Source organism: Rhopalosiphum padi, chromosome 1 (assembly GCF_020882245.1).
Source record: "Rhopalosiphum padi isolate XX-2018 chromosome 1, ASM2088224v1, whole genome shotgun sequence".
Taxonomy (NCBI): Eukaryota; Metazoa; Arthropoda; class Insecta; order Hemiptera; family Aphididae; genus Rhopalosiphum; species Rhopalosiphum padi.
The window spans coordinates 33,368,423-33,384,209 of record NC_083597.1 but is presented as its reverse complement, the minus strand read 5'-3'; the positions used below and the strand labels follow the sequence as shown (position 1 = coordinate 33,384,209).

Below are 15,787 nucleotides of genomic sequence, written 5' to 3'. Positions count from 1 at the left end.
TAGTAATAATTTTACATTACTTTAATGCAATAATTATAACATCAACTTTTTAGATAAATATCACAATGTAGTAAATTTTTACAGATTGGGCAAACGATTATAAGGTTAATTTTGAGGGTATGAATTATTTTGTACCTATATATTCTATAAATAATATAATATTTCCAATGTAATATAAATTATAACCATGCTACTTTTTCCAAAATAATGACTAAGTTACAACTTGTTTTTATATTAACTAAGTAAAAATTAAGTACGGGGTATTTTATATAGAATGCAGTTTTTAAAATTCTTGGTAATTTGTTGTTAAGTTGGTACTACTGATCTTATAATTTCTGTTACCTTTTTTTTTTTTAGGTTATTTTTGTAGTTTTAATTTTCGTGTCCCCGATATAGTTATTGGTCAATGTATTGCTTTTTTTCTAACTTCACCGGTGGACCATACAAAACTAAAGCATTCATTAATAGTATTTTAACAGGGTAACGTCCTGATAATGTGATAAAATTATCTTAATTTCCATTTAAATAAAAATCTCAGTATAGACCCAACATTTTTAAAAGATCAAGATGGCAATGTAGACAATGTAGAAAAGATGAATGGAGATTGTTATCATGTTTCAAACTTAAACCTCAACTCATGGTTAAACATGTATCATTATAAAGTATTTATTATAAAACGAAAATTGCTTTCTTTGTTAAACACCCTATATATACAAATAATTTGGATCAGAGTTGTCCTCAAGATTTGTGGTAAAGCCTTGTTTTCATATTATTTGTAAATAAACGAGTTTCAAGATTAATCTATTGATAAACAATCAACTAACTCCAATTCATTTTGCAGAATATTCAAGCGATCCCAGATTTTCAACGATGGTCACTTACTGTGGTGCTAAAGTTATTCATACTAGGAATGATTCATTTTGTGCAAATCTTTTCAGAACGTCTAAGGATCAATCGGACGATGATTTTTAAGGGATCAATAAAATCTTCAAAAAAAAATGTTTTATTTAATAAAGTAGACTAGTTCACTGTTATTTTTTTTTCTATATCTATATTATTATGTATAATCACTATAAATATTACATGTTTACAATGAGGCAATAGTTGAATATAATAACTAAATACATTAATTAAGAAACATTTTTGTAAAAATAATGCAATTGATAATAAAAATATATTTATATGCATTTAGATTTATCTTATAATGTTGTAATTATTTGGAATAGAAAAACAAATACAGAAAATGGAGGAAATCATTATTTTTACACAAAACCAATTTAACAAAAAAAAATTTATTTTATTGTTGTAATTTATACCATAATTAATAAATTAAGGTAATTATTATAGTAATATATATTAACTTTGGGTGTAAAATAAGAAACAAATTCGGTTACATTACTAAATATCTTTATTATCACGAACAACCATCTCTTTAACTTACAACGCTTAGTAAAGAAAACAATTTGTTCCGGTCCACAGAGGGCCCGGCGAACCGCACAAAACCAACTGGTTCACCATTCCTTGGGTGGCTATTATTGAGATGTGTTAATATAACACAGCGTTATAATCGCAGTGTAATACTCTTAAATAACACGATATTGATAATTTTGAAGTACTGAACTGTGTTACTGAACTATAGCACATAATGAATGTGTTATGCTAATCATAATATTAGCACATGTAAAATCTACGTGTTATCAATAATTATGTATATGTTATGAATTTTTGAGAGGGTGATTAATAATGATATTAATATTATTTTATAATTAATTTAATAAGCATTTATTGTACTATTGTTTACTACCTGACAAATTAAATTTATATATTTACCTAGTAAGTAGTGGACAAACATTTTGTGTGGTAACCCCGTACCACTCCACTCCGCGGATTAAACTTTAAATACTTATAACTCATAAACTACTCACCTTAAATTCGATTTTTATGTACCAAAATACTCAAAAAAATATTCTGCTTTGGAATATGAAATTAAAACTATGTTGTCATTCAAAAAAGTAAAAAAACTTAAAAAAAATTAAGGATAAAAATATTTAAAAATATAATTTTTTTAAAACGTTGATTTTTAACAACTTGAAACAATGTAAAAAAATATTTTCAAAAACATGAATACTTTTTGAAATAATGAGTGGTTCATGATAAAATAATCATCCTGTATAATAATAAAAACAATTTAAAGCACCTAAGTAGAGTTCAATTATAGTAAAAAACACTTACTTCGAAAAATACAAAATTTGTTTGTTTGTTTTCTTCAAATGATTTAATATTTGTTTATTTATGGCATTTTTATGTAATTTGTATTTTAATTAATTATTTTCCTATTAATATTATTATTATTATTTGTTTAAAAATAAAATAAAATATTTTATGTACACATTTTTTATTTATTATGTGTATATAACCGTCGTTTTTGAGGAATTAGTGCTGAAGAGGTTTATATTAATTCAGTTCTTAATATATTGTACATTATAGTGAATCATTAAATTGAATTAATTTGATCGCAAACAACCCATTTTTTTGATTAACCTATGTTAGTGACTGTAGAAAATTGTAAAATATAATGTATTATTTAAATCTCTAATTTTGATTATTTAATAATGCCTAACAATATCTAAAAATGTTGTTTTGGGTTAAATTAAATCTTAAATAATTATGAACATAATTAATAGCAGTACCAAATTGCATTGATCCCCTGTGTGGCTAAGGCCATAATATACTTACCAACTAATAAAATATAGGCAGTATTGATAAAATAACTTTTATAATAGTAAAGTAACACACTATATTATATTAATTCAGATAATATGAACTCTTCTACCTTATATAAACAATTATGTTAGTAGGATCATTTTTTTCAGAAGTTTTTCCAAACAGAATAATATCATAATTGAACCTGGATATATGCATACACGGTGTTGTACGATTGAGAACGTTTTACCTTTTTAGCAACACGATTGAGAACGATGTCGGCAGATCAAAGAATCAATATTTTGTACCTTAAAATCAAACGATTGAGAACGATTTTTCTAGCGACGTTGCCATTTATCTTAACTTTTAGTAATAATATTTAGGGCTGGGATTTTGATGGAAAAGCATCTCTTTTTGGTGTTTTGAAACGTTGTTTTGTAAGTAAAAAATGTGTAAACTGATTTTTCAAAATTTTTTTATAAAATGTACGACAATTCTTGCGATTAACAAGAGACATTCAGCATACTGTCGACGGTTAATAATAAATTATAGGTATAACATAGCACATCATCGATAAAAATCTTATCATAGCTAGGCGTTTATACAACTTATGGCAATATGTCCAGACTTAGAAGTTGGGAGTTTATTTTCAGACTACTGTCTGTGTGTATATACTGGCAAATAAATATTGATTTTTTAAATTTTTAATCTTAAGCTGACAAATATGTTGTTTATAAATATACAGGGCCGGATTAAGGTTTTTGCCGCCCATAGGCTGAAATAAATTTATCACCTAAGAAAAAAAAGAAGCTATTTCGTTTCGATCGTTAAAATTTGCCGCCCTAGGCTTTAACCTAAATAGTCTAAGCTGTATAGTGTATACGGCCTGCTCTACGAACATTCTAAATCCCAGGTTTCTAAACGTATTTTAATAAAATAAAATAAACTAATAGACTGCATCTTCGTACACGTTCAAATGATACACTAGCAATACGCTAAATACACTATATAATTAGTACCTATATTATACATTTATAGTTTTTGTGCAAAATGATTATATTATTACAATTGATTTATAATTAACGTCGATTAATAATAATGTGTTTTGACGAGACAAACTGAACTTACATTATCGTATTATCGACTTTATATTAAATATGGATCATAAAATTGAATATATTTTAAATACAAAATTAAACAAGCGATGCATTTTAATTGAAAATAATATTTTTTGTGAATCTAACCACTTTAAAAAACGGGTCTTCTCGTTCTCGATGTACTAACAGTAAATGTCCTAAGTGTTTTATTGAATTCTACTATCGATAAAAATATAAAATACTATCTTTTTCAAATAATAATATACATAACCATGAATCAACTACTCATCATAATTCAGCTGATGGTGTGTTATTAAAACTGCCGACAAAAGAAAAAAAGGTCGCCCAAACACGTCATTACAATGTTTTAAAATCACTCGCCCAAACGCATTATGCTAAATTGTCCAAACACATTGCAATTTTTAATTATTCGTCCAAACACATGGCGTTTATATTAACGCGGTTGTATAATATTATAGACAGGTAATTTCCTGATACGGATTACGAAATATTCAACCACTATAAGTTCTAATCCAATTGAAATTCGTATTCATTAAGTATGCAACATGACACATATAACTATTAACTAATAGGTAGGTAGGTCGTAGGTACTTTGACCAAATGGCAAATATTTTACCAATACTGGCAATACCGATAGTATTAAATTAGTATGTAATAAGTAAATAAGTAAGTAAATATGTTTTACTGTAAAATCAAAACTTAATTTATACATTTATGTTTAGTGTCGTGTTTACTTTTTAGTATTTTTTTAAAAATATTGAAAATTAACTGAATTCAGTTTTCATCTTATACCACCACCAAAAAATTTAAACTTTTGATTACGGTATTTAATTGCTATTATTTTCTACTAACACATCGCTAACGACCATATCACGTTGAATACACCAGTTCTCGTCCGATCACTGAAGTTGAGCAACGTCGGGCTTAGTTAGTAGTACTTGGATGGGTGACCGCTTGGGAACACTACGTGCCGTTGGCATTTTTTGTTTTTTTTTAATAAATTCAATGTTTATTTCCAATTTTAACTTAAAAAATATTAAGATATTTTTATCTTTGTCAAGTCTTTTTTTAATTTTTTAATTATATAATATATAAATATTTTTACCTAACCTAACCCTAAAAGCTATAAGAAACTTTTCTAGGTTCAAATTTATAATATATAATATACTTAACTTATAACTGCGTACAAGTTAAAATAATCACACTGTATTATATTTTAAACTATAGGCTATATTAGTATATTACGCACCACAACAAAACATTCGACGTACGAATTTTTTAATACGTTTCCACCACGAACGACGTCTACGTTCAGTGGTGGTTCCATGACTGGTGTTGGTTATTGGATCTGAATAAACGTTCTCATCATAGGCCGGTTTCGTTTCATTTTCAATCTCTGCTAAAACTTTCATAGGAATGCTCTCAACTTCGGTTGCTTCGGTTCCACCAAACGTTATGTGAATGTTCGGCATCGAACTCCAGAGTTTTTTCTGTAGACGAGTGAAGTCACCCTTTTCGGCGTCTGGTTTGGTCGAGTCTAAAAGGTTCATAGAAATGCACTCAATGTCGGTTGCTTCGGTTTCACCAAACGTTATGTGAATGTTCGGCATCGAACTCCAGGGTTTCTTCGGTAAACGAATGAAGTCACCCTTTTCGGCGTCCGATTTGGCCGAGCCTGTAGATACTAGCTGCGTTGGTACCGATGACGATGATTGGATCTCCAACGCATCACCTGCACCCGATATGAGTCCAATATTGGGAACCGATCCATTTTGTTTTGATATCGAATCGACGACATCACTGTCTACTTTTTGGGGCTCATCATTTGCAAGTGAATCAAGTGATTTGGCTGAACTCGACAGCATCGTTGGGCCGGCCGCAGCAGTCACGGCGATCGGTAATATTATTTTGCTTTATTATTTATTATTAGATAGTTTATGATAATAATATACGTTAATATATTTTATGACAAATTTACGTTATAACAATATACACTCAGAACTGAATAATAAGTTATTCGACGTAGGTATTTTTTGTAATAATAACACTGTAACAATAAACTGTGCGACTTAAATAAATAATATTATTATTATGTGGGTATTTCAACATTAAACATGTTATAATTAAAAATATTAGCAGCCAGCAATACATGATTATAGTTTTTATTGTTTTTATATCAGATGTAAATTTAAATAAATATTAAAAAACAATTCTACTAAATAATGAATTAAAAACAAGATAGGAAATCTCACATTGTTAAATTTAGAGCAACATTTAGCTATAGATCACTTATTATAAGTACTTTTGTGGGTCATTAATACAAACAGTAAAAATGTTCATTACACCAACAAATTATACTTAAACAGCTCGTTATATTATGTTGTACAATTATATCAAATACCAAAACGTTCTAAATTATGATGTGTACTCTATAATATTATGTTCTTAATTTGTCTAATTTGTATATGCAATAATGATAAAATAACATACAAACATTTTTTTAAATATAACTTCCTAATTCAGTGTTATATAAAATAAATGCATCACTCACATTGTTCTGCGACCTTTCTAGAAAAACTAAAACTAGAGAAAATAACTAGAAGTCCTTAACCCAAGAAAAATCATAATAATATGTAGATAAGTATAGATTCTTAATTAGCAATAATTACTATAGATAAGTATTAAGTAATAACATAATATGAAAATGAAATATAAAAATAAAATAATTTTATTAAAAAACTTTAAAATCGACAACATATTATATTGGTTAGCGAACTGTTGCTGTTAAAAAAACAGTGATCGCTTATATACTTGTGTATACCTTATAAACGTTACATGACATTATACAGCACGAAAACCATTGGTCAAATGTACATTTAAATGTTTAAATGTTATATTTCTTTAATTTGGTACCTATATTATAAGCGTGATATGCTAAGGTATAAGTAGTTTATATAGGTAAATACCTCCTAGGCATTTAGTAGGTATATATTTGTGACGTTACATAAATCTATTATTTTAACAATTATTGTATAGACAGGCGATACCCGTTTCTACCAAAAATGTGTCTTTCCTTTTTCCATCAATATCCGTTTCCGCCAAATAAGATAATATACTACGTTTTTAATAAAACAATTGTATACTAGGTACGCTTATATTAAAAGCTATAACACATTTTATTTTAACACACAGTTGTAATGCACAATTTAAATTGTGCAACTTTATCACTTATTTATCAAATATTGTCCCGTTATAATATAATCTTGGTTAATCAGCATATAAAAGGTAATAAACACGGAAACGGTTTAACATACAATCAAATACCATAAACGTTACAAAAATATAGGTACATTGTTAATATGTGTATTTATACATTTTACATCAATCCGAAAAACTCACAAAAAGTATATTCTACAATTAAAAACAAAATATATCATCCAATTACATAATATATGAGTACACACATACATAACAGCTAAAGTATATATACCATATATAACCCAGTATTAGTATATTAAATAAACTTATTACTGTATTAAAGGTTTTAATATAAGAGTAGCATAACAATAATTGTTTTGGTGAAAACGTTGTTAAGTTAGGTGGATCTCATTTGGTGGAAATGGGAAAAATACGCTTTTGGTGGAAAATGGAAAGGTTCACTTTTGGTGGAAACGTGTTACGCCCGTATAGACTAAAGAATCACCTACGCTTAGGTATATTATAATAGATTACACTGATTGTAGTGAGATATAATAATATTTCGAAAACGATTTGTTCTGTTCTGCTCCTGTTCGCCGCTTTCGGCCGTTATAATTACGAAACGTCAGTAGCCTGCTGTACCAAGCTGTTGCAGTCGACGTATTACAATGTAAATTAACTATTAATATACTATCATCATAGGCATATCACTCAGCTACCGCGGGCAAACGTCGTTATTCCGTTAATAATAATAATATAATTATTATAACGCATTTGATTTTAATAACCAATTATTTTTCCTCGTCTGATTTGAACGGAACGCGTCTTACACGCCACGGCCGATCCGTACGTTATATTATACTAAATATAGATTCCAGGTAAGTTTATTTTGTAACCAAAATATAGTGATTGATATCTTATATATATTGTATATTGTGATTTTTTTATTTTTATTTTTAATTAATGTGGCAATGTTGCATAAAAGTTAGCAGGTAAGAACGTTCTCAATCGTGCTATTAAAAAAGGTACGGCCGATAAGGACCGTTCTCAATCGTGTTCTACCCTGCATACATCAGTTACTGTATCTTGTCGACTAAAATTGAAAAAAAAAAACAATTATACAAATTAAATTCTTTGGAAAATTGTATCAATAGCTCAGTATTATATTAAAATTCAATATAAAATAGAAAACAATCAATACTGTTATAGCAAACTACATCCTTGAGGTTACAATTGTGTACCTTTAGTATATACCTATTTTTATTATTTATTATTAACTACGCCTAATTTAGAAACTTGGTACAATTGTAAACGGAGTGTGAGCCGTTGCAATTATAACATTTGAACGTCGTAGTAGTCGTAAATTATGAAGACCAGTCATTTGGCTTTTTTTACCTTGGAACGTCTTTTTGTACTTGTATATTGATGGTTTTTACTGATTCTATCGCTTCTAAAATTCGAAAGCGAGATTTTAAAAAAATCTATTAATATTGGCACCCTCAGCTCTTCTGCCGTTGCCGCTTCGCTTTCCCATTCTCGTCCCGCGTCCGCGTCTAGCTTTGACGTAATCAAATGCAATAATAAGGCACCCAACCTGTCTGGAGTTTGACCCAAAGACTCTGGTACTTTTAAATGACCGGACAACGTGTCAATTAGCACACGTATAAATGTACCGACGGTTCTTTTTTTACTGGCTCTAAGTCAAATAATGCCTTCACGTGTACCTGTATCAACACCCTTTTGTCGTCGTATCTCGTGGTTAAACTTTTCCATGATGCTTGGTAATTTTTTGCCGTAGTTTGCAAACATTTTATTAACTTTTCCATATCTCTACCGAGACACGATTGTAAATAAAAAAATTTTTGAATATCACACATTGCCATGTATTAACGCCGTGTAGATACCATAAAATGCAGCCCACTCCGTATATACACCTGTAAACTTTGGTAACTCAATGGCGGCCATTTTTATTGCCGATGGTACATGATGTTTGGGTGACTATTTATCTCGTTCTTCGCGGATCGTTCGAAGTCCGGACAAACGGCAAATTTGAGATAACGCCTGGCCGATGCAGCTCTAATTATTTTATTGCATTTCGCTACGTTATCATAATATAACGAGTAGTTACGATACTTCTCGCTTTCATCAGGCGTTTCGACTTCCTCTTCTATTTGCAATTGAACCTGTTGAAAGCCGTACCATGTTTCTGTGGTTTTTTCCAAGCTTACCGTAATTTGATCGATATCGGGATTTTCATTGTTGTCGCGGATGTAGTTTCAAGTTTAGTTACCAAATGTTTTGCTCATGTTATTGGAAGGTACTCATGAAAACAAATTAAAATATTTTTTCGGGTGACTTCATTTAGTTAATGCAAACATCAATAAATTAATAATAATACGAAACTCGAATACGCGAGGTAGTGCACTCGGCACTAATGCGACTGATATAAAAGGTACTGTCCAAGAGGACCGGGTCGGTGTCCGTGCTATTAACTTGATAACAATTTACAATAGTGATACAATATTATTACATGATGCACCGAACAATACACATAAAACACATAGGTCTGTCGGTGTGTAGAACGTGTGAAGTATTTTGGTGACCGGGGCGCGCATATTATAATATATAAAATGATTATTATATTATCATATTATTAGTTATATTATGCTCCTGGCCCGTACAATTTGTTTTACAATTTGTTTCCTTGGAATAGTTTATCAATGATAAAGAAACAATGATTCCACGATGCCACGATGGTACTATCATTTTTATTGAATGGGGATATAATGTGGTTCAACCAAACATAATAATAACAACATAATTAGTTATAATATAACAATAAGTAATATTTCACTATAACTAAACACATATCTAAGTATGAAAGGTAAACTATCTTCTAACAATATCAGACATCAGTATACTATGCTTAAGTGATATAGATGACGTGAACATAGGGCATAGAAAAGCCATTATTATATTACTTAATACATGCATATATATATATTACTATATTCAGTGATCACAGAGTGCATTTCTATATTTATAGTAACATTATGACCCTGTTAAAATAATAAATGATCGCGTGATTTACATTTACAATTATGATAAATTTATAGAACAAATTTGTATTATGGTGTGATCTTATGTAATAAATTAATTATATTTTCAACACCAACCCTAAATTCCCCACCACCCACAAAAAAAAATTAAATTGCAAATTCTAAAAATTAAATTTTCAAAATATTTTCATATTTTTGAATTGATAAAACAAAGTCTTGGGTAAAGGATGGGGAGCAATTTCACATACATTTGACTGTGCTGTCTTTGTGGACTTTTTTTTACATAGACGTAATAAATATTAAGACACAACTTATACCTATGCATTACTATTTAATAGCCATATTACAATTTATAAATTTGTATCTGTTTTCTTAACCTAGTTTTGAATAATGCTTTGCTAAATAAATATTGTTTTGTTTACACATGTGTTATTAACTAATATAATATACAGCGGTATAATTATACGGTAATCGGTAACCGATCAACTTACGAGTTTTGGGATGAGAGCTCAAAATTATTCACCGGATTCCGTGAACAAAATTTCCACCAACTGTTGTTTATCTATAAATACTGGGTCTAGATACTTTAAATTATGTATTTTGTACAGAAGTTCCTTAAACAATGTAGGGGTGCATTAAGAAAGGATTTTTCAAAATTCGATCTCTAAGGGGGTAAAAGGGGGATTTATATAGCTAAAGGTATAATATGTATTTTTTAATTGTTTAACAATTGTTTGTTATTTCTTCTAAGTGGTTGCTAGGATATTAAAAATATAAAAAAAATAACATATCTAAAGCAATTACTAATTAGACATATATTTAGTATTCTAGCAACCACTTAGAAGAAGTAACAAACAATTATTAAACAATTAAAAAATATATATTAGCTAACCCTATTTATACATGAATTATTTTTGTAATGGATTAGAATTTAGAACTATACCTTCAACTGTGAAAAAAAATACAGTATTATTTAAAACTAAAATAAAATAAATATACTGCCTGAAATTATATGTATATAATATAAATAAATAATTTTTTTTTCTATGATAATTAACAATTTAGGGTAGTTATTTAATAAATTTAAAAAACTCAATTTTTTAAAAAAAAAAAAGGTTGGCCTATCAGTGTATAATAGTTTAAATGTATTTAGCATGGGTTCATAAAATAATAAAATATGTATACAAATCCTTTTCATAATATGAAATACTCAAAATTATTTGAATACTCTAGGTAAATATAAATTTTAAAGGAACAAATAAAAATAGCAATTAATTAATAATACCCAAGTTTGTAAGAAAGTTTTAAATTTTACTTAAAACTTAGTTGTGACCCGTGTCTTATCTCTTACAGTTAACTATACTCAATGTTAGTATTAAAATATAAAATAAATAAGGTAAACCACCATCGCAGCTAGCTAATTTGTAATGCTTAGTTGTTTATACCTTCTATACATACTGGCCTTTCGTAATCGAGGCACATTTGCGTGCCCATGCAAGGAGATTAGGGATTATATCCCTCCATTGACTTTTTTTCCTGACTTTCGGAAAAAAAATTATTAGATAGATATTAGAGTTGATACTTGTTATAAATTCATTGTTTTTGATTATTAGTAATAAGTTATTATAATTATATACTTTATATCTTCTCATTCTCTGCCTATTTAATTTTATAATGCAATTTTTTGCAATTTCCCATGTTTTTCGAGTTTTTTAAAAATGTTGTGTGTTTAATGAACAAAATACTTAATTAAACTAAATTTATTATTACATAAATAGATTATTTAACAATTGTTATTAATTGAATATATAAAATCTAAATACATATGAGACTTAATTCATTTATTTTAGAAAAAATGGCTTTCCTGAAAGTACCATCGATAATAAATAAATACAGAAAATAAATGCCGGGTATACCTTTACCTCCATAACTTATATTTTTGCAAGGTGAAAAACATAGATAAAACCTCCAGTTTCCTATTTTATTTGTGTTTAAAAAACGATTTTAATCCTAATCATAGTGGAAAAGCTGAAATAGCTTCTACAAAATAATGCATTCAAATATGATGTATGTCATTCCTAATAATGAGCTACATAAACTAAGAATGTGTTTAGAAAAACTGAAGATATTTTAGCAAATATTCCTGATCCAAATGGAAAAAAACTAAAGATAAATTGATGTATAATATATATATTTGAAAAAAAGGATATAAAACTATTAAATCTTCCTATGACGTCATGTCAGGTAATGCAGATGTTTATTTAAATAAAACGCCTAAATTATTGGGTTCTCTTATTTGCATCAATCACTGGTGTTGTAGAAGTAGAACGTATTTTTTCTTTGTAGAAACATATCTTAAGTAATAAAATATTTTATTTTTATGAACATAATTCGGAAATATATTTAATTATTAGTTGTAATTCAAAAAAGTAATACATTCATCTATTTTATTTTTTAAATTAATTTAATTATACTTATGAATGTAATGTTTTTTTATATGACTTTTGTATTTTTACAGCGAAATCTATTATGCAAATATTATATTTTTTTTTTTGCGATAATTAAAAAATTGTTGTGTATATTTAATGCAATTAAATTGGGTCCTTTCTTATGACATATATCTCCCTAACCGAAAATTCCTGGGAATGCCATTGGTGAGGTAGAACCACAGCACTAAATTTGTGGGTTCACAACTGCACATGCGTATATATTACGATGCTTATGTCACTTAAAACGACAATTTTTATTAAAATTAAACCATGTGTCTGGAATATTAGATTACATTCGGTTACAAAATGGTTACAAAATATTGTGAAAATGTCGAATCAATCGAATCATTTTAAAGGCTTCCTGTTTACACGCTTGACGTCACTCTGATGACCGCACGGCCGACTTAAAATGGTTTTAACGGGATTTGAGTTAAGACAGGAATCTCGATTTTTTGTTTACATTTGGATACAAAATGGTTAAAAATATTGTAAAAATTTCGAATCAATAAAATCATTTTGAAGGGTACTGGGGTGCTGGAGTAACGTCACGTCAGCGCCCGGATTAAAATTTGGAATTCTGAACTTCCTTACACGTTAAAAATAAAAACATTTTGTGGTCACATTTCGTAACGTTATAATGATTACATAATCTTGATAAAATTTTGGTGTAAAAATTTACAACTATTTTCACTGGGATTAAACATTGTGTTTTGAATTTGAAAATGTCTATATAAAATAAAATAGTTATGATATACTACTCATGTAGATAGTACATTAATGCATTATTACTATTTAATAGTCACTTTACTTTTAACACATTTTTATTTATTTTTTAACCTAGTTTTGAATACTGTTTTGCATGAAGCGGAAGAAGACAAATAATGAATATTTTTTTGTTGTCATAGTATGTTTGTTGTTACACGTCGTTTGTTAATTATTGTTTATTCTTTTTTGTTATAAAGTGTGTAGGAAGAAGTCGAAAACTTGAGATCTCTTATTATTATCATTTCATTATTTAACGTTCACATAATTGTTATTCTTCGCACATATCAAATAACTAAAATGAATATTTTTAACAAATATTGTATACTTATTACAATCATAGTTTTTCCAATTTTTATTATTCCAGCAATTGCGGTATTCACTGAATATCACGAGTACTTCAACTGTATGATCTTTTTTATAGTTTTTAATTATTATTTTTTCTAGTTTTTATTTATTGATATTTATATTTACTTATACCATTTACTGCATTTTTTGTGATTTCAGTCATTGTAAACCAAACACACAGACAAAAAGCAGGTATAATATAATTTCTTTAAGTATTAAAAATATTTTTTGTCTTAATATTCAATGAATTGTTAATTTTGTAATAAATTATCTAGAAGCGATGTATCAATCATTTATTTCTATTATACTATCTGCTATAGACGACATAACAATTTCTTAATTTTAGTTTTTACACAATATTGATATATAAGTAAAAAAATGTTAATCATATTTTATCATGTTTTTTATTTATACCTAAGTTATAACGTACAACAGTTTTTTGGCAAATTAAAATTTTACCTGCCTTTAGTGAAATATTAATATAAACAAATAAATATAATAAATAAAATATAAACATAATTTCAATTGTTATTATAAATTACAATTTAAAATTAGATAAATGTATACAAAAGAATCGGAAAGATGACATTTTTATCTAAGCAATACAATATTAGTCTATGTGGTATTCTGTAAAATAATTATACTACTATATTATAACTAAATTGACTATATAACTATGAATTTTTTTTTAGCCGATTGCAAATGTAATATTTTTAATTAATAATTATTAGATAAAGCAATTAAGAATAGTTTTAATATTAATATTAAAGTCGATATTATATTATATTACTTATTCTTAAATGATAGTTGAGATAATTGACTATTATCGTAAATAATAAATTTACAAAATCATTAATGTTGGATAATTTGTTGATTTACGTTGTTTTATATTTTGAAGTGAATTTATTTTATTTATAAATTGTTATAGCTATATTAGGAAAATATGTTGAAATGTGTGTGTGTGTTCTTTTATATTAGTTCTCAAATTATATTTTATATAATTTATAGGTTTTATTTTTTGTGTGTGTTTCTTTCAAAATTGAAAGTAAAATAAATAAATAAATAAATATTTAATACATTTTCTAGTAGTTATTAAATTAGGTAATTGTGAAAACAAAAAAACTGTGCGTGTAACAACTACTCAACAATAAATACTAAATAAATAATAAATAATATAATAGATTATCGGTGTAAATAAATTATTATTACATAAGCAAGCAGTTGCATTTTAATAGCACATTAATCCGATTTGGTTGACAAGGTAACAGTCTATCAACCAAACTTAAAGTTAATAATAATAATAATAATCAATATTTTTAATAATATAATAAATTTTCCAGTTTCATAGTCGTTCGCGGTCCATTACGGGGGTCCGTACCCGGCCGCCAGTTTTTTTTTGTAACCTCTGTAAAGAAATTTCACTCCAAAAAAAAAAAAAAAAATAAGGCAAAATAGAAATCTTGTTTTTGACAATATTTATTATGGTACTTACATCTACATGAACACGAATAATTTTTTTTATATATTTATCAAACAATTTTGAAGCTTTTTATGGATATTTTACACATTTAATTCTTTTATTATATTTTATTTTTTCTCTATACATTTTGAGAAAATATATTCACTGAGATAAAAATATTAAAATTTATAATATTATGATTCTTAATAGGCTGTAACAATACATATAAATGTCTGATAATTTAATTTTAATTTTTATAAAGTTAGGTTAATAATTAAATAATTAAAAACTTTATTTATTATTGTATTTTATTTTAAGTTATCATTAAAGTAATCAATAAAACATAATAGTTGTAAAATAATCTTCATTCGCAGACGTACAGTCGTCATGTCCACATCGACTTATTACGCTCCGTTAATTATTAAAAATAAATAACATCAGTGCGTCAGTGCCGGGTCTTATTCTATACTCACGGAATCGTCTTAATCGCTGTTTTTTAACGGTCTTCCGCACTCGCCCATCGGGGGCTCGACCCCTCGGAAATCATCAAAAATCTTAACCATACTTACAATACGGTAAGCGACCAAAATTATTATTTACGGAACTCCCGTAGGTTACTCCCGTGCAATCAAATCGCATACGACCTTATCG

General features: G+C 27.5%; 1 pseudogene; it reads left to right on the top strand.

Moving 5' to 3' along the window:
- The first annotated feature begins 4,678 nt into the window (after positions 1-4,678).
- On the top strand, positions 4,679-4,800 carry LOC132918759 (5S ribosomal RNA; annotated as a pseudogene).
- Positions 4,801-15,787: the final 10,987 nt, after the last annotated feature.